The sequence below is a fragment of the Anopheles coustani genome, chromosome 2, assembly GCF_943734705.1.
Source record: "Anopheles coustani chromosome 2, idAnoCousDA_361_x.2, whole genome shotgun sequence".
NCBI classification, from domain to species: Eukaryota; Metazoa; Arthropoda; class Insecta; order Diptera; family Culicidae; genus Anopheles; species Anopheles coustani.
The window spans coordinates 46815121-46841977 of NC_071289.1; the positions used below are offsets into that span (position 1 = coordinate 46815121).

The 26857-nt window shown below is 44.7% G+C and overlaps 1 long non-coding RNA gene across 1 annotated transcript in view; it reads left to right on the plus strand.

Annotated features, from left to right (window-relative positions):
* Positions 1-26857, plus strand: part of LOC131262568 (uncharacterized) — a 174424-nt gene that overhangs the window by 77593 nt on the left and 69974 nt on the right. The window lies entirely within an intron of this gene.

A 26857-nucleotide genomic window follows, 5' to 3' on the forward strand; every position in this document is an offset into this window, starting at 1 on the left:
AAAATGTTTCGATGTGTTCTGGTCTAATTAGCGTTTAGAAACATAGGACCCGGATCAACCCCAACCGTAATTTCGAAAAAAAACACTCAGCTAATCGTTCCTGGTCTCTATGAAAAAACAATGAAAAAGATTTGAAAACAAAATGATCTAAACAGTCAAGTTCTTTATTCTACTATGTAAACACGCTTATCAGTCGGTTATCATAGCTGTCAAGCTGTGTGTAATCATTTTTTTTTTATCAATGATCACGGAACAACAAGGCATGCGTTGTCCTATTTGTGGTGCAACTCCTGTTCAGATAAGTGATCTAACTTTGCTTGAAACAGGATTTACCCCACAACCTTCTGAATTAATGCATGGCATATCCTCACTACATTGCTGGTTGCGGTTTCTTCAGTGTTTATTAAATATTTCCTAAAGAGTCCCATTTAAGAAATGGAGGATTACTCATGAGTACCGCAGAATATGAAGCGCAGAAAACAATAATTCGACAAAACCTCTACGATGCATTCGGTGTGAGAGTTGACCAACCTCGAGCAGGATCGTCAGGAACAAGCACCTCAGGGAATGTTTGTCGTCGAATATTTTTCGACCCTGCACTTGCTAGTACTGTTCTTAATGTCGATAAAGATGTGATAGAAAGGTTTAGGAATATATTGATAACCATAAGCAGCCAGAAAGTTATAAATACTGACAAATTTGACTCGTATTGCAAAGATACTTATCGTAAATTTTTGTCACTATATAGTTGGTTTAAAATACCGGCCACAGTACATAAAGTGTTGGCACACGCCCGGGATATTATATTGCAGACCCTTATTCCACTTGGGTGTTTAGGAGAAGAAGCATTAGAAGCGCGTCATAAATGTTTCTGGTCAGATAGGGCAGCACATGCAAGAATATCGTCTAGGGAGAATAATTTAGAAGATACCTTTATGCGGGCTATACACAGTAGTGATCCAATTCTAAGTTCGATTTCTTTAGGCTATAGACAACATAATACGAAAAAGCTTTGCTTTCCAGCCATCGTCACAGACCTTTTTTTACCATAGTGGACAAAGAAAATGAAGATATGTTAATTGACCCTGTTGTACCCACTATGGTTAATTAAATTCACTTGATCGGTTTCTTTATTTATCTTTACTTCTTTACTACTCGTCTGCTCGTTCCGCACGTGGTTCAGTCCGTACCGGTACTGCATCTGTCGCTCTTCGATCTGTCAAGCCCTATTGTCTGTGGAGCCTTTGTTTCATCCAGCATCCGTTATCGTTATCGTAGGATTATCGCACCTTCATTTGCACCGGGTGCCACATCTCCCTTTTTCTCGAGACGTGCTGTCTCTCCTTCTGCCCCGCTGTTAGACGTAATCGTCTAGTTTGGAAGGACGGTGAGTTGATCGTTTCGGTCTAGCCGAATCGGTACTGCCATTCATCCCGGGCCTCTCGGTAGATGAATCCTCTGATGTGTGTCTCTGTGTGGGTAATGAGACTTGGGGTTCGATAACTGGTTCATTAACCGGCGGGTGATCACCCGGGTGGTCGATACGCTTAAGATGCGCTGAATTTCGCTGAAAAACACTTCCAGTTTCGTCGTTCTGGACTGTCACTCGTGTCCCCTCCTTGCTTAAGACTGTGAATTGCTTGGGGATGTATGTTGTGCATAATTTGTTTTCAGGTTGTAGGTTTTGCATCAGAACTTTATCTCCGGTTTCAATCAGCGATTCCTTGGCGTGTCGCCTGGAGTTCTCCCGATCGATGGATTGATATTTTTGAACCCAATCACGATCACGAAACTCTTCGTTCGGTGGGGCCGATTGGATGTCTTTCAGTGAGGGTATCTTGGTTCGTATGGTGCGACCTAATAGGAGTTCCGTTGGAGTCTTACCGGTGGCTGAATGTGGTGTAGAATAGTACATTGTAAGATAGTCGTCCAGGTCCTGCCGCCAATTCCGTTTCAACGCACAGCTGATTTGAAGGCGCTTCAATAACGAACGGTTTTGTCGCTCGACTTCTCCATTCTGTTGAGGCCAGTATGGGGTGCTGTGGTTCAAGAAGATCCCTTTTTGTTTACAGTAGTCTCCAAACTCCCGACTAACAAATTGTTTCCCGTTGTCGAGGGTAATCGTTCTTGGAAATCCTAACCGCCTAAAAATTTTATGTAGACGGTCGACTGTCTCACTTGCTGTAATTCTTGTCATGATTTCGATCTCCTTATACTTGCTGAAGTAGTCAATGATGACAAGGATATATTCTCCGGAGGGTAACGGACCAAGAAAATCAATCGCCACATCTGTCCATGCTTCTTCCGGTAAAGGTCGTCTGCGCAGAGGTTCGGGTTTTTGGGGTAGACCTACTAATCGGCATCCTTCGCACCCTGCTACCCACTTGATAGTCTCTTTGTCCATTCCTGGCCACCATACTCTTTCGCGAAGTCTCCGTTTCATCGCCGATTCCCCTGGGTGTCCTTCATGTGCCAGCTGAAGGAAGCGCTTCCGCAGGCTTTTTGGAATTACCATTTTATTCCCTCGTACTACTAAGTCTTCGACGACACCCAGTTCTCCCTGAAATGGTTCATACAGTTTAGTTTCGATGTTCGTCCACGTTCCGCTGCGTAAACTATCTCTGACTAATGTGAGCTCGATGTCCTTCCTTGACTCTTCTTCGATTTCGCTGATGTCGATAGCAGCTGATTCCAAAATTGCCAATACCAAAAACTTCTCGTGGTGATTCTTGTTATCGGGTTCGGCTGGTAGATGATCATTTAACCGAGACAGCGGGTCGGCAATGTTGCTTGAACCCTTCCGATATTTTACCTCATAGTTGAAGGATTGTAAGCGCAGAACCCAGCGTTCTATCCTCGGACATGGTCTTGATATCGAGGAGAAAATCTTCTCTAATGGTTTGTGGTCTGTTTCCAATTCAAACTTGCGACCGATCAAATATGTAGCAAATCTTTCTACGGCCCACACGAGAGCCAAAGCCTCCTTTTCTGTTTGGCAGTAGCGCTGTTCCGTGGCAGAAAGACTCTTGCTAGCATATGAAATTACCCGTGGATCTTCGTCACTGTTTTGATTCTTGAATTGGATCAGCACTGCTCCCATCGCAACCGGAGAAGCATCGGCGATGACTCTTGTTCGTAATGTGTTATCAAAAAATTTCAGATGCTTCGCGGCGGTGATCATGCTTTTAAGTCTCTCGAAGCATTCATTGTGGACCTTATTCCATTGAAATGGTGTTCCCTGTCGGGTTAGTTCACGGAGTGGTGCCGATACTGTTCCCAAATTTGGCAGAAATCTTCCTACGTACGTAACCATGCCCAGAAAACTCCTTAGCTCTTCGGCATCTTTGGGTGGTCTAAAAGCTTTCAGGGCCGAGATCTTATCGTCCGCTGGATAAATTCCTTGATCCGAAATTTGGTGTCCTAAAAACTTCACCTCAGTGACTCTAAAAAGACATTTATCCGTATTAAGAAGAACGTTCCGGTTTTTCAAAACGGCTAGCACTTTCTGCAGGCAACGGTTGTGCTCTTCTTCGTTCTCCCCAAAAACGAAAATGTCGTCGATAAAATTTATCACGTTCTCACAAGTCGCCAATAACTGCTCCATGATCTTCTGAAACATTTCCGGCGCACAGCTAATTCCGAACATTAGCCTTTTATAGCGATACATTCCTCGGTGCGTAATAAAGGTGGTAATATGTCGGCTCGACTCGTCCAATTCTATCTGATGAAACGCATCCTTGATATCTAGTCTCGAAAAAATTTTGGCAGACTTGAGCCTTGGTAAGAAATCGTCAATCGTTGGCATTAAGTGGTGTTCCCGTTTGACGGCCTTGTTCGCCATCCGCATATCCACACATAGTCTCAGGTCTCCGTTGTCTTTAATTATAACCACTAGTGGGGATACCCAGTCACTATAACTCTCGACCTTCTCTATGATTCCTGTTTTCTCCAGGTGGTCGAGTTTCTCGGCTATGCGGTTCAGCAATGCTAGAGGAGGCCTCCTAGCGTGTTGGGCGATTGGGGTTATCGACTTGTCGATGGGGATACACAGTTTGATTCCTTTCATTTTGGGAAATGTTCTTCTAGCCGCAATTTGGAGCGTTCGTTCCTCAGCTTCCTTCGGAGGTCCCAATCGGAGCACGTTTAGTAGCCTAGCGGTTTCCTTCCCAAGGAGTGCCTGGCTACCATTTTTAACCACGTAGAATCGTGCTCCCTCACTAGTACGGTGGTTGTCGTTCTCGATTTCGATTGTTGAGTCGAACATACCGAGGACTTCCAATGGTAGGGCTTGGTTCCCATATGCACGGAACTGGTGATCTACTTCCGTTGTGGGATTCCTAATGCTGGCTCCTTGGGCTTTCAAGCGCTCCCACGTCTTGTCGTCTATGATGTTTTTGTTACAACCCGAGTTTATTAATACTTGGGTCATTACTCCTCCGATTTTCACCCAAATAAACTCATCTCCATCTCCGATTGCAAATATAAAACTTTGCTGAGGTTCTTGTTCTTGTTTGCCTCCTGTCTCTTCTTCTTCGATCCTCCGGACTTTGTATGGACGTTGAGGAGGTTTCTTTGTTCTATCGGAGAGCAAACTCCGAGTGAAAGGAGACCCCTTTGCACCAGCCGTTTTGCATTTCGTTGCGAAATGACCTTTCCGCTTACATAATTTACATTCTTTGTCTCTGGCCGGGCATTTTGGATCGTATGAAACATGGCCATGGTATCCACAACGGCTGCATTCGACTCGCGGTCGAGACGAGTTTTGAAGCTGGTTTATTTCGGTCCCCTGTCTATTTAGCCCACTTGGTCCTGGGGCTGCTGCGTATTCCGTTGCCGTCATGTGGCTGGCCTGAAATTTAACAGCCTGATGAGCCGCAACCATCCTAAATACCTCGTCCAGTTCTAAGGATCCCTTTTGGAGCAGTCTCTCTTTCAGATCTGTCGGGGCCAACAATATGATCTTGTCGATTACGCTGATGTCCCGACTCTCCTGTGATGACCTTCCGAAGTTGCATTTATATGCTTGTTCTCGCGCCCCAAGCATGAACTTTTCCAAATTCTCGTTTGATTCCGGTCTCAAGGTCCAAAAAATATGTCGCTCCATTGACTCATGATGCTTCGGTGCAAAATATTGGTCCAGTTTATCCAACGCCACCTGGAATGGGTCTACTGTGCCATCCTCATTCTCTTGCACGTCCGCCTCTGGAATCGACTGGAAAACATCCTGCACATCTGGTCCAGCCCTCGCCAATAACACGTACTTCAGCCGTGTTTTATTGGTCTCTCCGCTCGCAGCAACCACGTACTCGAGATTCCTCTTCCATTTCGTCCATTGTCCGCGGACCTCGTTCTGCGGCAACGATTTGAACGCGAATGGTGGGATCTCGAACTTCTCCATCTTCCTGAAATGATTTATCATATTTTTCATCCCCCATACATCTATACTCGGCTTCCCTACTCCTTTTCCCCGGCTTGCATACACCTTTGGCTCTGCATACGCCTTTTTTCCGGCTTGCATACACCTTTGGTTTTGCATACGCCTTTCTTCGGCTTGCATACGCCTTTGGCTTTGCATACGCCTTTCTTCGGCTTGCATACGCCTTTGGCTTTGCATACGCCTTTCTTCGGCTTGCATACGCCTTTGGCTTTGCATACGCCTTTGGCTTTGCATACGCCTTTGGCTTTGCATACGCCTTTCTTCGGCTTGCATACGCCTTTGGCTTTGCATACGCCTTTCTTCGGCTTGCATACGCCTTTGGCTTTGCATACGCCTTTCTTCGGCTTGCATACGCCTTTGGCTTTGCATTAGTGATGAGTCTTACGATTCTTTTCACGGATCGACCCGGAATCGAGTCCGTCCCTAGAAGAATCGATTCCGACCCGTAGGTGCAACGAGTTCGGGTCGACCCGAACCAACGGGTCGAACTCGCATATGGACAGCTGCACCTACTGGTCGACCCGGAGTCGTTGCACCTACGGGTCGACCCGAACTCGTTGCACCTACGGGTCGACCCGAACCAACGGGTCGAACTCGCATATGGACAGCTGCACCTACTGGTCGACCCGGAGTCGTTGCACCTACGGGTCGACCCGAACTCGTTGCACCTACGGGTCGACCCGAACCAACGGGTCGAACTCGCATATGGGCAGCTGCACCTACCGGTCGACCCGGAGTCGTTGCACCTACGGGTCGACCCGAACTCGTTGCACCTACGGGTCGACCCGAACCAACGGGTCGAACTCGCATATGGGCAGCTGCACCTACCGGTCGACCCGGAGTCGTTGCACCCACGGGTCGACCCGGAGTCGTTGGAATCGAGAGTTCGACCCGGAGCGCTCCGGGTCGGTTACGGATCGCTCCGACCCGATAGGTTCGGGTCGACCCGCTCATCACTACTTTGCATACGCCTTTCCTCGGCTTGCATACCTTTCGGCTTTGCATACGCCTTTCTTTACTTACTTCCCCTACCAACATTAGCTTCGGGTCGAGATAGAAAATCAATGGGCAAGAGCGAGATGGTGATAGACTTGTCTCTTTTACACCAATGCAGAAATTCCCCCGTCCCGCCACCGCCAGAAATCTTTGGCCACCGCGCCCATCTGCTGCCACGGCAGCCGATCCGAACTGAAAAATTGAGGTTTGTGATTCCCAAGCGCCACAAGCTTCGGGTCGAGATAGGGAATTCAATGGGCAAGAGCGAGATGGTGATATTCTTGTCTCTTTTACACCAACGCAGAAATTCCCCCGTCCCGCCACTGCCAGAAATCTCTCCTTACCGCGCCCATCTGTTGCCGCGGCAGCCGATCCGAACTGAAAAATCGAGGTTTGTGCATCAAAGTGCGCATGCGCAATGCAATACGGTACGAAGTTTCCCCCGAAACACTGCACGAAGTAAAGCCAGCCAAATTGTGGCTCAATCGGGACACGAATATTCAGAAAGATTTGGTTGGAAATTGCCGAAGCAAAACCGAAGTTGCTGCAACAAAAACGAAAAATGGAGGCCCCTTTCGGGGCCTTTGCTCTTTTTCTCTTCTCTTCCTTCTACACATTCTCATGTCTCGAGCTGTTTACGCGGACTTGAACCGCGTTGTTTCCACTCCGGTCTCTGCGCACCTACCGCAAGACCGTCGCTCTTTGTTGAGAACGGTGTGCTAAAGGCCCAATATATATCTACTGTGTAGTCGTTTGTATGGACTGTATGGGAATGCATCGGTATACGCTCAACCCGCTCTAGCCATTTAAACCTCTCGCGGAGCGAATTCATATGGCCACCGCGTTTCGGTTTTTGCTCTTCATTTAGCGATCGCTTGCGCTACGTACTTATGAATGAATGACCGCTCGCGCTGGGTATACCCGTACGGGTACCCGTACGTCCGTATTCGACCGCGCTGGGTATTCGACTGGTCTACGATTGCTCGCGCTGGGTTTTCGATCGCTCGCGCTGCTTCTTCGAAGACCCGATCGCGCAGGGCATTTAAACTTCGTACCGTATTGCATTGCGCATGCGCACTTTGATGCACAAACCTCGATTTTTCAGTTCGGATCGGCTGCCGCGGCAACAGATGGGCGCGGTAAGGAGAGATTTCTGGCAGTGGCGGGACGGGGGAATTTCTGCGTTGGTTTAAAAGAGACAAGAATATCACAATCTCGCTCTGGCCCATTGAATTCCCTATCTCCACCCGAAGCTATGGCTGGTAGGGTTAAATGGCCTGCGCGATCGGGTCTTCGAAAACCCAGCGCGAGCGATCGAAAACCCAGCGCGAGCAATCGTAGACCAGTCGAATACCCAGCGCGGTCGAATGCGGACGTATGGGTACCCGTACGAGTATACCCAGCGCGAGCGGTCATTCATTCATACGTACGCAGCGCAAGCGATCGCTATATGAAGAGCAAAGCAAACGCGGTGGCCATATGAATTCGCTCCGCGAGAGGTTTAAATGGCTAGAGCGGGTTGAGCGTATACCGATGCATTCCCATACAGTTCATACATACGGCTACGCAGTAGATATATATTGGGCCTTTAGCGCACCGTTCTCAACAAAGAGCGACGGTCTTGCGGTAGGTGCGCAGAGACCGGAGTGGAAACAACGCGGTTCAATTCCGCGTAACAGCTCGAGACATGAAAATGTGTGGAAGGAAGAGAAGAAAAAAAGAGGGAGGGCCCCGAAAGGGGCCTCCATTTTTCGTTTTTGTCGTGGCAACTTCGGTTTTTATCTTCGGCTTTCGCTGCATAATCTTCGGCTTTCGCTGCATAATCCCGGCATATGCATCCCTACCAGCAATAGCTTCGGGTGGAGATAGGGAATTCAATGGGCCAGAGCGAGATGGTGATATTCTTGTCTCTTTTACACCAACGCAGAAATTCCCCCGTCCCGCCACTGCCAGAAATCTCTCCTTACCGCGCCCATCTGTTGCCGCGGCAGCTGATCCGAACTGAAAAATCGAGGTTTGTGCATCAAAGTGCGCATGCGCAATGCAATACGGTACGAAGTTTAAATGCCCTGCGCGATCGGGTCTTCGAAGACCCAGCGCGAGCAATCGTAGACCAGTCGAATACCCAGCGCGGTCGAATACGGACGTACGGGTACCCGCACGGGTATACCCAGCGCGGTCGAATACGTACGTACGGGTACCCGTACGAGTATACCCAGCGCGAGCGGTCATTCATTCTTACGTACGCAGCGCAAGCGATCGCTAAATGAAGAGCAAAAACCGAAACGCGGTGGCCATATGAATTCGCTCCGCGAGAGGTTTAAATGGCTAGAGCGGGTTGAGCGCGAACGATGCATTCCCATACAGTCCATACAAACGACTACGCAGTAGATATATATTGGGCCTTTAGCACACCGTTCTCAACAAAGAGCGACGGTCTTGCGGTAGGTGCGCAGAGGCCGGAGTGGAAACAACGCGGTTCAATTCCGCGTAACAGCTCGAGACATGAGAATGTGTAGAAGGAAGAGAAGAGAAAAAGAGCGAGGGCCCCGAAAGGGGCCACCATTTTTCGTTTTTGCCGCGGCAACTTCGGTTTTGCTTCGGAAATTTCCAACCAAATCTTTCTGAATATTCGTGTCCCGATTTGGCCACAATTTGGCTGGCTTTACTTCGTGCAGTGTTTCGGGGGATGCGCGTGAATATGCAGCGGCAGCCCCGAAGCGCAGTGTTCCAGGGGTCCTTACTCGGTTTCTTAACTAAACTTAGCTTTCCCGTGTCTGATTTTGGGTTTTTCACGTCGCCGTTCTCGTCGCCACTGTTGTACCCACTATGGTCAATTAAATTCACTTAATTGGTTTCTTTATTTATCTTTACTTCTTTACTACTCGTCTGCTCGTTCCGCACGTGGTTCAGTCCGTACCGGTACTGCATCTGTCGCTCTTCGATCTGTCAAGCCCTATTGTCTGTGGAGCCTTTGTTTCATCCAGCATCCGTTATCGTTATCGTAGGATTATCGCACCTTCATTTGCACCGGGTGCCACAGTATGCATTCAATTATTCAGTGTTGGTGACATTGTTGCAAAACATACAGCATTATCGGATGTAGCATCTACATGAGAGGAGTAATCAAGGCTGGAAAAATAATACCGTTATTTTGTACCTTTCCTTTAAGCGCAGGAAATGCACATAGTTTAATTGTGCATTGCTTCCACCTTTCATAGAAAGTGCTTTGAGCCTGGCACTACTTGAGCCTGATGCAATGGAAAAGTTGTGATTTGTTTGTTTGTTGATTGAAAAAGAGAAAGTGCATGGTTGGATTAAAAATTCAACGTGGTCGTCAGAATTTTAAATTCATCAACTTTACTTTCAGGTTATAAATACAACATATAAATATTATAAATGACTCGATTGTGTCTTTGTTGTACTTTGTTTCCGTTACAAACGTTATGTTTTGCACCACGGCGTATGTTATGCGCTTGTTATTTTCATTGATGTTGAACTGTGACCGATTTTTTCAAACAACGAGTTAAACGCATGATTTCTGCTCGCAGGTACCATTTTTGTCCAAAGAGACATCTTTCTACCAGTTGTTGTTTTGTAAAAACTATATGGCAATGTTGCAAATGCTTTCAAATGCATTGATCTTTGCTCCGTCAAAACTCCATCAGTTGTTAAGCGATTTAGGAGCTATGACCTGAGTTGAAAAGATTCTTTTCAGGTTAAGATTCTGTTTTCGGATTGTGTTTAGCTACGATAAACCAAAACGGTGTATTTTGAAATTTATATCATGCATTTTTTAAGCTACGTGTAGTTTTCTTTCCGACTGTTCGCTGCATGGAATGGTAGAACGGACCATAAACAAAACAAATGCATGAAAAAAACGTGTGGAAGACGCGCGAACACACCGAACATACGTATGTAAATACATTTTACGTTCTCCATTCTTCGCTCTCACATACAATTCGAATCGGTGATACCGTTTCCCATACGATTTCCGCACAGAGTCCCCCCAAGTAACATTTCCAAGACCTATTAGGCCGATTATAGACGGCGCGCGTCCAACGCGCCTGCCTGGACGCAGAGTTGCTCCGAACAAGCAACTCTGCGTTCCTCGCGCTAGCGCGTCCGTTGACGTTTCAATATAAATGTTCCGTTATAATTAGTTCGTTGAGTGGATGTTGTATAAAAACACACATCACACCTGCCACGCTAAGAAAGAATGAGTTTTTCTTCTTAAATACTTAAAATAAAATGTTTTTAAGCTGGCGACGCGCGTCAACAATGGCGGGTGGTTAGCTAGACGATGCGCGTCCGACGCGGGTAGATGACAATTCGTTAAACGTCAATTAGACCCCATTTTGACTGATGTTCGATAACATTCGGGACGCGGACGCGTCGGACGCGCGCCGTCTATTAGCGGCCTTAGACTTTAGCAAGCTTTATCAATGTTTTAACATGGGTGTACCAAGTCCAATTGGTTTTATAGAGGTTTCTCAGCAGGCAAAATAGTTTTTATAATTTTGACATTCTTAAAACCTTTTGAGGATAGCTATAAAACCGCTCATTAAGTCTAAAATCTTAGTAGACTTGAAGAGTCTGTAAATACGCTGTTAAGTCCTTCTTAAAACCAATCAGTGATTTTTGGTCTAGAAAAGGTTTTAAGGGATGGTTTTGACAACGTTCTGTAGAGTGGGCCCTCTTACACTTCAAACGGGTTTATGAAGGTTTTATCACAGCTTTTAAGATATTTTACTCTTAAGATGAGACTTAATGATGAGCATGAACAACATCGTCAGAAAAAAAAAATGATAAAATTTAAAATGTTAGTTGGGCCTGCAGGTATGCAATTTTTAACGAGCGCTCGATACAAAATCGAATCGGTTATATCGTTTCCCAACCGGAAATTTTGAACGCCGGCGGTGCGAGTGCGACGGCAAATTTGACTGGTGTATGCGTCACTTTCTGATCCACGGCGAAGGCGTGACCGGTTCGCGATCGAAACGGTTCTTGCTGGTGGGGCATTTTGCATATGAACGAAATGAACTCTTTTCGCAAATCCGTTCGTTCCCGTTTGTATGGGAAGAAATCCGCGAGGTTTTATGCCGCGGATTCTTAACGAATTCGTACATTTGAAAATTCTTATTGAAAAAAGAGTGTCAATTGCTTTTCAGAGGATCCTAATTGTAGTTTTTTTTATGAATTTATCATCATTTTGTATAATTATTGAAATAATAACCAACGACTTCGTTTGAAAAGAAACAATCATCCACTTCATGGAAACACTTGAGCACCTTAGGTATAAACGAAGCTGGAGGCTTCAAAGGAACCTTTGAACATATAAGGTATAAACGCACAGAGTTCATTTTTCACCGACCGTCGAACGGATTTTATCCGATCGTAGTCCGTGCTCTACCCGAATGGCTTGTATAACGTTTGAACGGTTCGTAGCGTTTCGAGGAGAAAAATTGGTATGGTAAAAATACAATTTCACGCGAGCAGATATGAAAGTGTCCAACCAAAACAACTGACAACTGTCAACGAAGATAAAGTTTTAATAATTTTAACATCCTTTAAACCTTTTGAGGATAGCTATAAAACCGCTCATTAAGTCTAAAATCTTAGTAGACTTGAAGAGTCTGTAAATACGCTGTTAAGTCCTTCTTAAAACCTTCTCTCAAAACCAATCAATGACAATGCGTATTAAAACCATACAGACTTAACGTAGTCTGGTGGGGGAATCCTTAAGATTGCATTAAGAATGTTATTGAAAAGTCATTTTGTTGCTAGTTTGTTTTTGTTTTGGGTCATAAATAAGTAGAGAAAACCCAATTGTGGTGAATATTTGAAACGAAAACCCACTTTAAACGGCCAAAAAATAAGAAAACACAACCTATCCAACCCAAGTAACATTTTAAGTTTTATCATGGTTCTAACGATGTTGTTCATGCTCATCATTAAGTCTCATCTTAAGAGTAAAATATCTTAAAGGCTGTGATAAAACCTTCATAAACCCGTTTTAAGTGTAAGAGGGCCCACTCTACAGAACGTTGTCAAAACCATCCCTTAAAACCTTTTCTAGACCAAAAATCACTGATTGGTTTTAAGAGAAGGTTTTAAGAAGGACTTAACAGCGTATTTACAGACTCTTCAAGTCTACTAAGATTTTAGACTTAATGAGCGGTTTTATAGCTATCCTCAAAAGGTTTGAAGGATGTCAAAATTATTAAAACTATTTTGCCTGCTGAGAAACCTCTATAAAACCAATTGGACTTGGTACACCCATGTTAAAACATTGATAAAACTTGTTAAAGTCTAATAGGTCTTGAAAATGTTACTTGGGACATGACGAACGATTGTAGAATTTATAATAGGCTAGAGGGTCTACCGAAAAAGAGAGTTTGTTATAGTTTTGAGAAATAAGGGGAGCCCGTGGGCCCCCCTCATACCGCACTACTAGGTTGATTGCGTAGCCGAAATTAACGGTACACTCTACACGGTTGACAGAAATTGACATTGTTGCTGGTACTATGTAGTTCCAGCAAGAATCCCAGCAATCTGCCATGGAAAAACTTGCTGGTACTACATGACAGCTGCAAAATATTTGAATTTTTGTCAACCGGGTACGGTTCAAATACTCGTAGGTTGAATTTAACGAATGAATGTATCACCAATTGCATACATTCAGTTTGAACGTCCACGAGAGGTGTAGCCACGATCGAAAACATGGCGGCCGAGGCCTCATTTACTCTTTTACCGAATCTAGTCCGGGGTCTCATTAACTCTTTTACCGAAAATTTTACCAGAATTGTTGTGATAGGACCTGACCTGATGGATAAGCTTTGGGCCACTCACTGATAACTCGCCGTTATAAGCTGATGTGGGTTCCTGCTATCCATCGGGGTCAATGCGCAGCGTCCGTCGACCAGTTGACTTCGGCTGGGGATCGGAAGAGGATCGGGCACGGACGAGCCGCGCGTGGCGTCTGTTTTATGTACCGTTAAGTTTTAGGCCAAGGACCTCTGTTTTTAAAGTGTACGTGATCGTTCTAGTAAATATAGTCTATGGATAATTATGTAATTTACGTGTACTGATAAACATAAAAGTGAAAGAACATAAAAGTGGCGACGAGTAAAAAAAATCGCTTTTTGTGAACGTGTGCATTAAAGACACAAGACTTTTGGTACGAGCGTGCACAGTGAAGACAAAATTCCGCGTCCACGGGCAAAAAGGCGAAGGATGAGCGTTAACGGAAGCGGTGCATCCGAGTTTCCAGTGGAAGGGGACGAGAGTCGATCATCCGCGATCCGCTCTGGTAGTGTTGTTCCCGGGCAACATCATTTGCAGCCCGCCAACGAAAACCAAGTGCCATGGCCACAGGCTCCATTGCAAAGCGCATCCGCGCAGCCCGCCAACGAAAACCAAGCGTCATGGACGCAGCCTCCATCGCAAAGTGCATCCGCGCAGCCATTGCAGAATAATTTTGCCGCGTCATCCGGAGCGCCTGGGCAGAATTTTGATTTTGCGATGCTGGCCCAAATGATGCAGATGATGCAGCAGCAAATGCAGCAACAGCAGCAGCAGATGCAGCAGCAGATGCAACAACAGCAGCAGCAGATGCAACAACAGCATCAGTTATTCGCCCAATTGCTGCAGCAGCCGAAATCCGCATCACAGCCTTCCCAGCCGACAAATAGTGTTCCCAGCAATCCCGAGGTGATTATGGATGCTTTATCGAGTAGCATCACGGAGTTTCGTTACGAGGCGGAATCGGACGTAACTTTCGGTGCATGGTTTGCCTCGACGATGCAGCTAAAGTGCGTTTGCGGATACGCAAGCTGGGACCCGCCGAGTACGCCCGGTACACTAGTTTTATCTTGCCGAGTGTCCCTCGTGACTTGTCGTTCGTCGATACTACGAAAAGGTTAACAGCTCTTTTCGGAAAAGCAGAGTCGCTCGTTAGTAAGCGATACACTTGTTTGCAGCTTACAAAGTCGCGGAACGAGGACTTAGTTTCGTTTGAGCGAAGAGCAGTTTAAATGTTTAATGCTCGTTTGCGGATTGAAAGACGAAGCCGACGCTGAAGTGCGAACGAGCGAACTTCTGTCTCGAATCGAGGAGCGAAACGACGTTACATTAGAGCAACTTTCTGCGGAATGTCAACGGATCGTGAGTCTTAAAATCGACAGCGCGATGATTGCAGCAAAAACTAATGATCGCGTCCTGGCGCTAAGGGCCAGAGGACCACGATACCAGTCGCCTGGTCAAGATCAAGGAGGAAAATGGCGGCAAGAACGTGGCGTGTATCGAGAAACTCGCAACAAGCCGGCTGGGCCTTGTTGGTTGTGTGGAGGTACCCATTGGGCAAGAAACTGTTCTTATGCCCAACATAAGTGCCGTGACTGTAACAAAACGGGCCATAGAGAGGGTTTCTGCAACCAACAAAACGGTAGGCGCCAGCGGCGAAAATCCAAGAGATGGAACAGGCGCACTCCGGTAGAGACACGGTTTGTTACGATCAACGTCTGCAAGGTGACGCAAGCAAGGAAATTCGTCAACCTTCTGATCGGCAACAAGAAGGTGCGCATGCAGCTCGACACCGGTTCGGACATCACGGTGGTTGGACGGAGTGCATGGGACCAGTTGGGTAGGCCAACATTGAAGCCGGTAGGAGTATGCGCGAGGACAGCGTCTGGCTCGCAGCTGCAGCTGGATGGGGAATTCACGGCAAGGGTAACGATTGGCGACAGGACAAAGCCCAGCCCGCAAGATTGAGTTACCTCAAGCACTTTGTATGGCGCCATCTCGCTTCTGTCCACTAGAAAGCAGCCTACGAACCTTCGGTTTTTACCCCTCTTCGCCGTGCTTCATTTCCCTCGTCCATCAATTCTTCCGAGTCACCCATTTTTACTTCGCCAGACCCGATAGAGGATCCTCCTCTCCACCTCCTTCCATTGCCGCGTCTATCAACGCAGTCGGGCCAGCGCGAGGTGGAAGAATTGTCGTCGTTTTAAAGTTTCCGATTCCCCACCTCGTCCCGACACCGCCGCTTCAGGTTCCACACACCCGGTCCCTCGAATGTTCGCTCCGGCAGTTCGAACTGCCGATCGCTTTCTAGATTTGAAAATTTTGCCAACGGCAGCGATCGATTTTTCAAATCAATTGATTGATTTCCAACTGATAATTCAACATGAAATATGATTCTGTCTTCTTGTTGAATTTATCGTGATGCGGAAAATGTTTGCTCGCAGATCAGACAATAAGAAATCTAACATGAAATACATTTGCTTCGTAGAGTAAGAAACATAACTTGAACTTGTCGCTACAAGATCCATTTTTTTCACTGGAAAGTTAACCTTCTTATTTGAATGAGCGGGAAATTACTTTTTAAATACCGGTAGCGCGCTTAAGTAAATTTACTCTAGAACTTTTCACACCCTCCTTGGTTCAATTATTCGATTCGTATCCAAAATTAGAAATGAACTGGCATTCATTCAGAACCCTACAGCTGACTATCCGTTCTGGAAGTAGAAACGTGTGATAAGAAACAGGGAAAAATATGAACGATAGCAAAGCGTGTGGGTGTGGGTGTAGCTTTTTGTTTTTTTTATCAATCTGCTTCGGGTGCTGAAGTGCTGACTTCCCGCTTACAAGCGAGCTATCCGGAACCGACGATCGCAGCCGATCTGAGACGGAGAATCCCCATACAAATTCTCTCAATTTTTCGGGCTGGGAGGTCATCGTTATTCGCGTCATACCAGCAGACTTGCAGCTTCTGGGAGCAGATGCGATCGAGCAGTTCCAGCTCGGGTCGGTGCCAATGGACCACTTTTGTAACGCGATAAGTACAGAAGCGCTAAAATGGGAAAGCAAGTTCCCTAAAATGTTTAGTGGAAGTGGATTGTGCACTAAGGCAAATATTCAGCTGCGGCTGAAGGATAATCACCGTTCAGTATTTTGTCCCAAACGTCCGGTTGCATACGCGATGCAAGCTATTGTGGAAAAAGAGCTAGACCGCCTGCAAGACTTGGGTGTTATCACCAGAACGGACTATTCGGATTGGGCAGCCCCAATCGTGGTAGTGAGGAAACAGAACGGCAGTATAAGAATATGTGGAGATTATTCAACTGGCTTGAACTCAGCTCTCCAGTCCCATGAGTATCCACTACCACTTCCAGAGGATATTTTTGCAACACTTGCTCAGTGCCAGTTTTTCAGCAAAATTGACCTTTCGGACGCGTTCCTGCAGGTGGAAATAAATGAGCAGTATCGTCCGTTACTTACGATAAATACGCATCGCGGGCTATACCATTACATCCGCCTGCCACCCGGGATAAAGATTGCGCCAGCGGCATTCCAGCAGCTGATGGATGCAATGCTCGCCGGATTGAATCGTACATCCGGGTACATGGACGACGTAGTCGTGGGAGGAAGAACAGAGCGTGAGCACGATGAGAACCTTCTAAACCTTTTCCGGCGCATCGAAGATTACGGATTTACCATCCGCGCGGAAAAGTGTGCATTCAAAATGACTCAAATTGAGTATTTGGGGTTCATCGTTGATAGCCAGGGTCTCAGACCGAATCCCGAAAAGATAGCAGTAATTCACGAGTTGCCGGCGCCAAGGAATGTGAGTGAAGTACGATCCTTTTTAGGAGCCGTGAATTATTACGGGAAGTTCGTTCCAAAGATGAGAGACCTTCGGTACCCTCTGGATGTGCTGCTGAAAAACGAGTCACAATTTGAATGGACACGCGAGTGCGAAGATGCCTTTCGGAAATTTAAAGAGATACTGGCCTCCGACCTGCTCCTGACGCATTACGACCCCAGCGCGGAAATAGTGGTTTCTGCGGATGCTTCGTCGGTTGGTCTAGGCGCAACGATCAGCCATAGATTTGCTGATGGATCGATGAAGGTGGTGCAGCATGCTTCACGAGCCCTAACGAAGGCAGAAGCAGGGTACAGTCAGATCGATCGTGAAGGTCTAGCGAACATCTTTGCCGTTAAGAAATTCCATAAAATGCTGTACGGACGCCATTTCCGGTTGCAGACGGATCATCGACCACTGTTGCGCATTTTCGGCTCCAACAAGGGCATACCTGTTTACACAGCCAACAGGTTACAGCGTTTTGCTCTGCAGCTTCAACTGTACGATTTTAGCATCGAATATGTTAAAACGGATCAATTTGGCAACGCGGACGTGCTCTCAAGGCTAATAAGGGAGCACGCAAAACCAGATCCAGAGTACATCATTGCAAGCGCTGAGTTGGAAGAGGACGTGAGTTCTGTTGTAATAAACTGTATTAACGTGTTTCCGCTTCGTTTTAGAGATGTTGCGAAGGCAACGGAATCCGACCCGGTACTGCGGCAAGTAACAAAATACATTATGGAAGGTTGGCCGCGAGACAAATCATACGGCGAAGATTTGGCTCGCTTTTTCCACAGAAGCGAGGCCTTATCCACGTTCCGGGGAAGTATTTTGTTCGGGGAGAGGGTGGTCATCCCAAGAAAGCTACAGCGGCGTTGCTTCGACCAGCTGGACATCCAGGGATCGAAGGACATCCAGGGATCCAAAGGATGAAGGCGGTGGCTCGCAGTTATGTGTACTGGCCAAGCATAGATAGAGACATTGCCGAGTACGTGAAAACATGCCACGCCTGTGCAGTAGCATCGAAGTCCTCCCCGCGTGAGAAACCCGTTTCCTGGCCAGCTACCAAGAAGCCCTGGGAGCGCATCCACATCGATTATGCCGGTCCAGTTGACGGTGATTACTTTTTGGTAATGGTTGATGCGCATGCAAAGTGGCCACAGGTAGTAAGGACGTGTAGCACTACGACAAAGGCTACTATTGCGATGATGCGGGGCATCTTCGCAAGATTTGGCTATCCCGAAACGTTGGTCAGCGATAATGGACCCCAGTTCGTATCGTTCGAGTTTGAGGACTACTGTTGCAGAAACGGCATAGAGCACGTGAAAACCGCGCCGTTTCATCCTCAATCGAATGGGCAAGCTGAGCGTTTCGTGGACACGCTAAAAAGAAAAATGCAAAAGATCCACGAAGGTGGAGCCACACGAGAGGAATCACTTGATATTTTCCTTGCATCTTATCGGATGACTCCCAACCCGGTTGTAAGAAATGGCCAAACTCCGGCGGAGGCTATGCTGGGGCGAAAGGTTCGGACCGCCCTAGAACTATTGAAACCTCCCTCCGCAGAAAAGGAAGCACCGCCAGTGGGCGATAAACGGTTCGGTAGCGGTGACGCCGTTTATACCAAGATGTATGCTAGAAACTCTTGGCGGTGGGTTCCAGCACGGATTGTACGAGAACTAGGCACGGTGATGTTCGAGGTGGAGACCGAGGATCGCAAGGTGCATCGCCGTCACCTGAATCAGCTTAGAGAGCGCGGTGCTGCCACGTCAATTAATGCACCTAGTAATACCGTAGAGCCGAACCGATTGCCGTTGGATTTGCTCATCGATCCGGCGCCGCAGGAAACAAGGCCGATTTCTCCTGCAGGGCAGCAAATCATCACATCGGATACGGTTGCATCTCCACGTCCAGTCCCTTTCGTGACTAGCAGACGACGGCAGCCGATACAAGAACCACGCCGGTCTTCTAGGCCTAGAAGACCCCCACGTAGGCTCGACGAGTATCGTCTAAATTAAAAGGGGGAGATGTTGTGATAGGACCTGACCCGATGGATAAGCTTTGGGCCACTCATTGATAACTCGCCGTTATCAGCTGATGTGGGTTCCTGCTATCCATCGGGGTCAATGCGCAGCGTCCGTCGACCAGTTGACTTCGGCTGGGGATCGGAAGAGGATCGGGCACGGACGAGCCGCGCGTGGCGCCTGTTTTATGTACCGTTATGCTTAGTCTACACAAAGCGCAAGCAACCAACCAAACGGCAAAATGCTGTGAGTTAGCGGTAAAATGCTGTCAGTTGGCCAGTCAACTGTCAAAGTAAGCGAAAATCTGTTTTTCGGTCGACGAGTGAAAAATAGATTTGCGCACCTGGTATAGAGTGCCGGTGGATGGAAAATAGTTGTTTTTAATAATGTACAGTGGTTGTTGATAAGATTTCGGTGTACACAATACATCTGTGCTGTTTTTTTTACAATTAAACAATCAAATCAACATTGAATGCGCTTACATCTGCATCGGCTCACGGATAGGAACGTCTACACGAAGCGAAAAAAAGTGACAGAAAAAATGATATTTTCGCCTGTGTTTTCAGAGTTTTGCGCCTCGTGTAAACTAAGCATTAAGTTTTAGGCCAAGGACCTCTGGTTTTAAAGTGTACGTGATCGTTCTAGTAAATATAGTCTATGGATAATTATGTAATTTACGTGTACTGATAAACATAAAAGTGAAAGAACATAAAAAGAATAAAGATAAAAGAATAAAAGATTGGTAACGTAAACTTATACCGCCCTGCTACACGAGCCGCAAACTCCAACCGCAAACTCAAAAACCGTATAAGTTTACGTCAAAATCTTTGCGGTTCGTGTAGCCGCGTTTTGCGGTACCAATTCTGTGAGCCACGCTACACGAGCCGCAAACTCAAAAACTTTGCGGCGCAAAGAGGTTTTGGTTTTTGATTTTTCAGTTAACTCAAAAATCTTCCTTCAAAGCTAACAAGATCTTATTTCAATTCACACAAAAAGTAAAAGATGGATAATCTGTTGATGAGTGAAGTGTGGCTAACTACCCTATCGCGGGTCATCGAGTTGAGTACCCAAAACTTGCAACAACGCAACAGGCATCGCAACAGGCGTATTGTGCGTAGGCAAGAATATGGCAACCGTTTGCTGAACAATACTGTAGCAGAGCAAGCAAATGAAACTATAATTAACTTTCTTCGCATGAAGAAGGAAAATTTTGATGTTCTCAAGTTACATAAAAAGAGGTAGGATAAAATATTTTAATCTTTATCATTCAACTTTTTGAAACTTTTGGATAAAATCAGTTGGTGGACCGGACTTTGCCGACCCCTGATCTATAGTGAATTTATAATTGATATTCTAGCTATAAAATGACAAAATATTACTGTAGCTGCGAAATAAACACGTAAATTTATCACCATATGTTCGTTTATTTTGTTTTTGAGATTTGTTATGTTTACATTTATTTCTTCTTCATCTTCTTCTTCTGGCGCATTTGATTTTGCGGTTAGCTGCCAAAAACTTTGCAGGTCCCGCTAGGCAGCTCGAAATATCGTTCTCAAAACGTCCTCCGCGCGAACAAACGTCCTCCATTTTTGTATGAGGATGAAACATAAGGAGGACGTTTTTCGAGCAATCGTCCTCCTTGTCCTCCTCACCATACAAAACTGCTCGATGTTTGTGTCATGGAGGACGTTTTTGAGGACGATTTACTCGAAATTGCCTAGCGGGGTGCAGTTTTCAGCTCACGGAGCTGAAAAGTTTCTGACGTAATATAGATAGAAAGAACACCTCTGATCGAGTTACATCGAATTCAAATAGATTCGGAGCAAGTCTGATTAAAATCAAGGTGGGTCCTAAGGGAGGTGAGCTCAAAGGCCTGGTCGTAGCAGCCATTTTGGAATTAATTTTTGACAATCGTTCCTGGTTTTGTTTACCAACAAAAGGATTACGACGCGTTAGCAAGCTGCTGGTTCCAGTTGATACGGTTACCGGAAGACTCTGCCCTCATTAGCCACAACTTTACTGAGGGCACAGTTCCATCTACGAAATATTGCAAACCCGGTTGACAGAAATTGACATTGTTGCTGGTACTATGTAGTTCCAGCAAGAGTCCCAGCAATCTGCCATGGAAAAACTTGCTGGTACTACATGACAGCTGCAAAAAATATGAATTTTTGTCAACCGGGAAGTCATCTAGTAAATGAGGTTGGACGAGATGGATAAAGCGGTTAGGTCGTCCAAAGGCACATATGTTAACAAATTTGTTGCTAGAATCCTACACGAAACGTGTTTGTTAACACAACAATATCTTCATTATATCGCATTTTTCACATTCCATGAGTTATTTTTGCAAAAAACAGCTGAACAGGATAAATACGGCATTCTTACGCTATCGGAAAGAACTTTGGAAACAACAACTGGCAAATTGGAAACATAAACAAAACCCGGAACGATTGTCTAATTCTTCCTCTATTTTTCTAAAATAATCAAGGCTATTTGTTCGGGATGAACCCACCTGGATAGTAATCACTTTGATTAAAATCAAGAATCGAATCAGTTCGAGTCCCAAACCAATCAATTCTGATTCAACTCCCAAGTGAAGCTAATACGATTCGAATCCGTCAAAGGAGGTACAACCCTTGCAATCCGTCAACGGAGCGAGTCTTCGAGTCTTTCGAATCCCGATTCTGCCAACACTATTCAGTTGTTCAGTGACACACGAGCAGCATCGTCGTGGCTATTGTAAGTGTACTAAATGACATTAATTTTTTGATTTTCTTGTGAATATTACAAAGAAATGTTTGTATTCTGATAATCTTATTTGATGACCTAGTTGCAAATCGAAGTATTCTCACTCTATCTATATAGTCCGTGTTTGTCAAAATATCTAGGAACATACCATGTGCAAAGACGGCAAGGTCTTCAGCCCTTAGCTTGGCGCGTGTGAACAAAGAGGATAGGTTTCGAGGTTTTTGTGGTGTAGGTAATGGCGCTGCAGAAGAAGACACCAGACAGTCACTTCAAAATTTCCTAGATATCAGGAAGATTTAGAACCACGAAAATTAAGAGTCGTTTTTGTTCACTTCAAGCTAACACATACAAAGTCACAACTTTAACATAATGGGCGTAAGGTGTAATGTGTAGTGCATTTAGAAGCAATGAAAGTCCACACAGTGTCTTGAATGCAGGCTGAAAAATGGTGGTGCTGATGCCATGTGCTGTGGTGAGATATTCCATTAAAATTATTTGATGATATTCCAAAATGGATGTATCGGATGTTCAATCGGATTTTTATAGCTGGTCAAGCATTTCAAGATTCGGATGATTCAATTCTCGTCGAACATTGATTATGCCGTTCATTTTGCTCACCAATACCTGTGCGAATCTGAAACCGATTACACTTACACTCTGAAACAACTTGGTTTTTACAGAATTAACTCTCAAAACTTACGTCCTTCTTCTCTGCACAAACGAAAAAACGAAGTGCTTACTAATTGCAAAATGGCTTTAGAAAGTTCAGTACAAATTTATAATTTTAAACAAGCCACCAAGATGCTCTCATGTAATCATTAAAAAAATGTAACGCCATGCGACTTTGGCTTTAATTTACCCTTCTTAAATGGGAAACCCGTAGCGCGTGTGCATGAGATTGAAATTGGTATGGGTGAGATGAGCTGAAATGATGGTAGTGAAATACATAATGGAATGTGAAGGAAAGCAGGAACTTCCTTAGAGGAAGCGAAAAAAACGCAGGAACAAATGAAAAAATTGATCATCATCGTAAGAAAATACGAGTCGAAAGCTCGAGAATAGTATCCTATCGAACCAGATGAAGGTTGGATTTCGTTAGGAGTAGTTTCTGTGCTTAAATTAGGAATGGTAAATGTTAAGACGCGTTGCTTATTTAATAAAGAAAACTTTGTATGAATCTTGATAACTGTGAGTCGTAGAAAGTACTGACAGTCATATGAACCAATCTATTGGTAGTAACGGCATTTTGGATTGGCTATCAGCCTGAATTAAAGGTATGGAGAATTTCATAAGAAAATGACTCATTTCCAAGGACTTTGTCTGTGGCGAACATATATTTAACGATACGACCCGAAAGTTGCATGATTCATGACTTTTGATTATTCATCATAACCAATGATGTGCGTATCGAGAAGCAACACAATTCTATAAGACTTTCCCTTGAATCCATTGTATGAAAACTCGCGGGAAAAATGTTGAATCGTTGACTACACCAACGCATCAATGCAGAACTGACGCTTGGTTTTTCTGTTAACACGATAAGCGCTTTGCCAAAATTGCCCTGCTTTCCGTTCTGCCAGCTATTCGTAGCAACGCTGGCCTACCTAGCGTGCTCTGTCGGTTCGAGCAGAGCGACGCCGGCTTACGAGAAAGAACACTGTCGGCCCCACAGGACCAACGTAGCGCTTAACGTGTTAAAAGATAGTGCGGTACTGTACATTACTGATGTGCGTGCCGGCTTAAGAAAACAATTTAAGAAAGCATTCAAGTACTCAACATTGTCTTCCTACAAACTTTTTATTGTATAGCGAACTGCATTATTGGCTATAATTTCACTAGAAGTTCTATTCAGTTAACGATTCAGTGCAAAAGCCGGAATCGCTACCCATCATCAATTTTAAAAGTCCGTGTCTGTGAGTGGTGACTTTTTTTTGAAGCTCAAATTAACCCATTCACAGTCCAGCCAAGTTGAGAAAATGGCTCAAAAATTTGTCACTGTTATTTTGAGTTTTTGTATTTTTGATCTAAAAATAAAAAAAAAATTATATTTTCCGAAAAATTTTGAGAATTTTTTTTATTAACACTCTGACGGCCGGGTACATCTATCGATGTAATGGCTCCGTTTCAGTTTGCATCCGATCACATCATTTTGGTGTGCTGTCAACGCTGTCACCAGACACGCACCACAGACGACTGGATTTAAACAAATATCAAATGGAAAGTAAACAAATTTCACAGGGCGCGTTGCTGTTCGTTCGTAAATTCTAATCAAGATTGAAAAAGAATTATCTAACATTGCGGCCAGATACAGAGGAACTAGTGCAAAAGTGCCGATCACAAAGCGTTGCGACACCGTGAATTGTGCGGCCGTCTAATTGTTAAATGATGGTCAGTTTGCATATGCAATATTTGTTATTGAGATCAGCAACCGAGTCACTTGAACACGCGGGTTTTGGATATTTAATTGGATATTACACATAGAAAAATGGATATCCGATTTAGCTCCAAAACAATCGCCAAAATCAAGATTTTTGGCCCGCCAAATGATTTTATCCGGCCCGTAAGAATATTTAGGTGCTTCATACTAAAAACCCATTCCAATTTTTATAGGATTTGTTCACGATGTCAGGTTTGACTGACAAAATGAAGATGATAATTGTTTAACGAGGTGTTCCTGTTATATGTTTATCGATAACATTTTAAATGTTTTATCTTTTACCACTTTTTATGTAACTTTGCTTTTTAGAAAGATCCACTCTCCATTACAAAGGGTATTACTTTGAAAACATTGAAGCCTATTTGAAAAACGTGTGCCAATCCCTGGTTTAGGGTGATGAATTGATTCATGCATGGCTCACGCATATAGTCACAGCCCGCGATTGAAAGTGGTTGCATACCCTTGTGGGAGTGGTAGCAAGAGAGAAGGTGCAGATTTAGAGTGAGAGATCCGAGCAGTATCCGAATACAAGTTTACAAACACGTAAGAACGTGTTTTCGAAGCAGGTACACGCGAAATAAACGACGCGCAACGAAAGTAGAAACAAAACGTGCGACAAAAAAATCCAATGCAGTACAAAATTCCATTGCGCAAAACTGTGAAGGGGTTAATATTCGTAATGAATTTCTAAAATTACAAAATTTACCCAATGTTTTGGAAAATACTCTTAAATATCGTTACTCAAAATTTCAAATCGATGCAACATCTAGACAAAAATATATTTGGTCTGAAGTACAGAAAAACTGAATATTCGATACAAAATGTACCTGGGTACATTTGACACTTCCGTGGTCGCAGGAAAGTCGCAGCGCCGTGTAGACCTGCGGTTACCCGTGTAACCCACATTCTTTTGAATTTTTTGGTGTAGCATTCAAAAGACAATTTGGGTATAAGTTCGTTGTTGATTTCCGAACAATTATTGAATATTTTCACGGATCTGTGCATTTATAAACAAACCGCCTTAGCCCAACCTTTATAATTACATCAACCTTGCAGGTAGCACTTCTGACAGAGTCAAAGTTTGACGTTTTGTAATCCAGATGATCGGTGGATTGAAAACACAGTTCAACATCACAAAGAATTATCCAAATTTCGTATGTAGATCTAATAAATATTCTTTACTATAAAACTCACATCAGATGTTCAACATAAGACATATTTAAATCAAGAATGCTTGGATCCGTTCACCGAACTTTGATTTACTCTTGCATCTTGCCCCATTGTTTACATTTTGAATGCTAGGGCGTCTTGCCCCACCTGGACCGCCGGTGCATCTTGCCCCAAAATGAGGATCGTTCGTTTTTTGTCATTTATTTAAAATTTTGAGGATATTAAAACAGTTTCTCTTCGGTATTCGTTAAATACCATTCTTCTTCTTGGCGTAACGACCTCTTGGTCATGCCTGCGCTAAGGGCTTACGAGACTTGTTTCCCTGTTGTACGTGGATAGTCAGTCCTCTCGTACAGGGGAGGGTCCGGTCTCGGTTGGGATTCGAACCCACGCCGTCGAGGTGGTGAGCCCCGGCGCTCATGGGCTGATTTTCTAACCGGCGCTACCGCTCGGTTGTCGCGGATCCTCTTGCAAACTATATTTATCATTTTTCCAAGATTAAAATTGTGACGAAATATGTTCGGCCGAAAATAGACGTGGTGCGTCCGACGCGTCCGTGTCCAGAATGTGATCTTAAACCTGTCAAACTGACATATTTTAGGTCACTTTCGGCACGCGCTAGACGACGCGCTTGCCTGGACGCAGAGTTGCTTCGAGCAAGTAGGAGAAATTTCGGAAACTGAATAAAAATGTATACGGTATGTCCCCGCAGTACGCTATATTCGATATTCGCGAATTTTTACAACTGATAGCTCATAGCGTTGCTTGAGTTCTGATTAGAAGAATTTTACTTTGTTCTGGTAGAATGAAGTTTTTAATAGGCTCTTTTTAACAGAGTTTTGATAAAATAGATGAAATGGATCACTTTAGTGATTTAGATAGACGATATGTTTAAAAAGCGGTTCCCTCTCAGTGTCAACTCTTCAGTATGATGTATAAACGATATGGCAAAGGCAATCCGCAATACGCGAAAATTCGATATACGCTATTGTGTTCGGTCCTAAACATTCGCGTACTGCGGGGACCAACTGTATTTTGCTTGGAAAACTATTGGTTCGATTTAAATCAACAGTTACTGTAGCAAACATTGATCTCAACAAATTGAATATGGTTGTAGTTTGCGGTCATTGTGGTATTGGATAATTTTTTACACGATCTAAATTAAATAATAGCACAGGCAACCAGACTCGCACTTACGCTATCATAAATAAAAAAGTATATAATATTTAATTACGTACTGCTTGGATTGCTTTGCTAATATATTGTTTGTTTGTTTTTTTGCAGGCATAGTGTTTTCCAATTCATGGTAAAGCCATCTCTGGTGAGTCTCGTGTGTTTGGGAACAGATTCCGTCGAAGTGTGATCGGACGATCGAGTTGACCGAGTGTGGAAGAACGAGT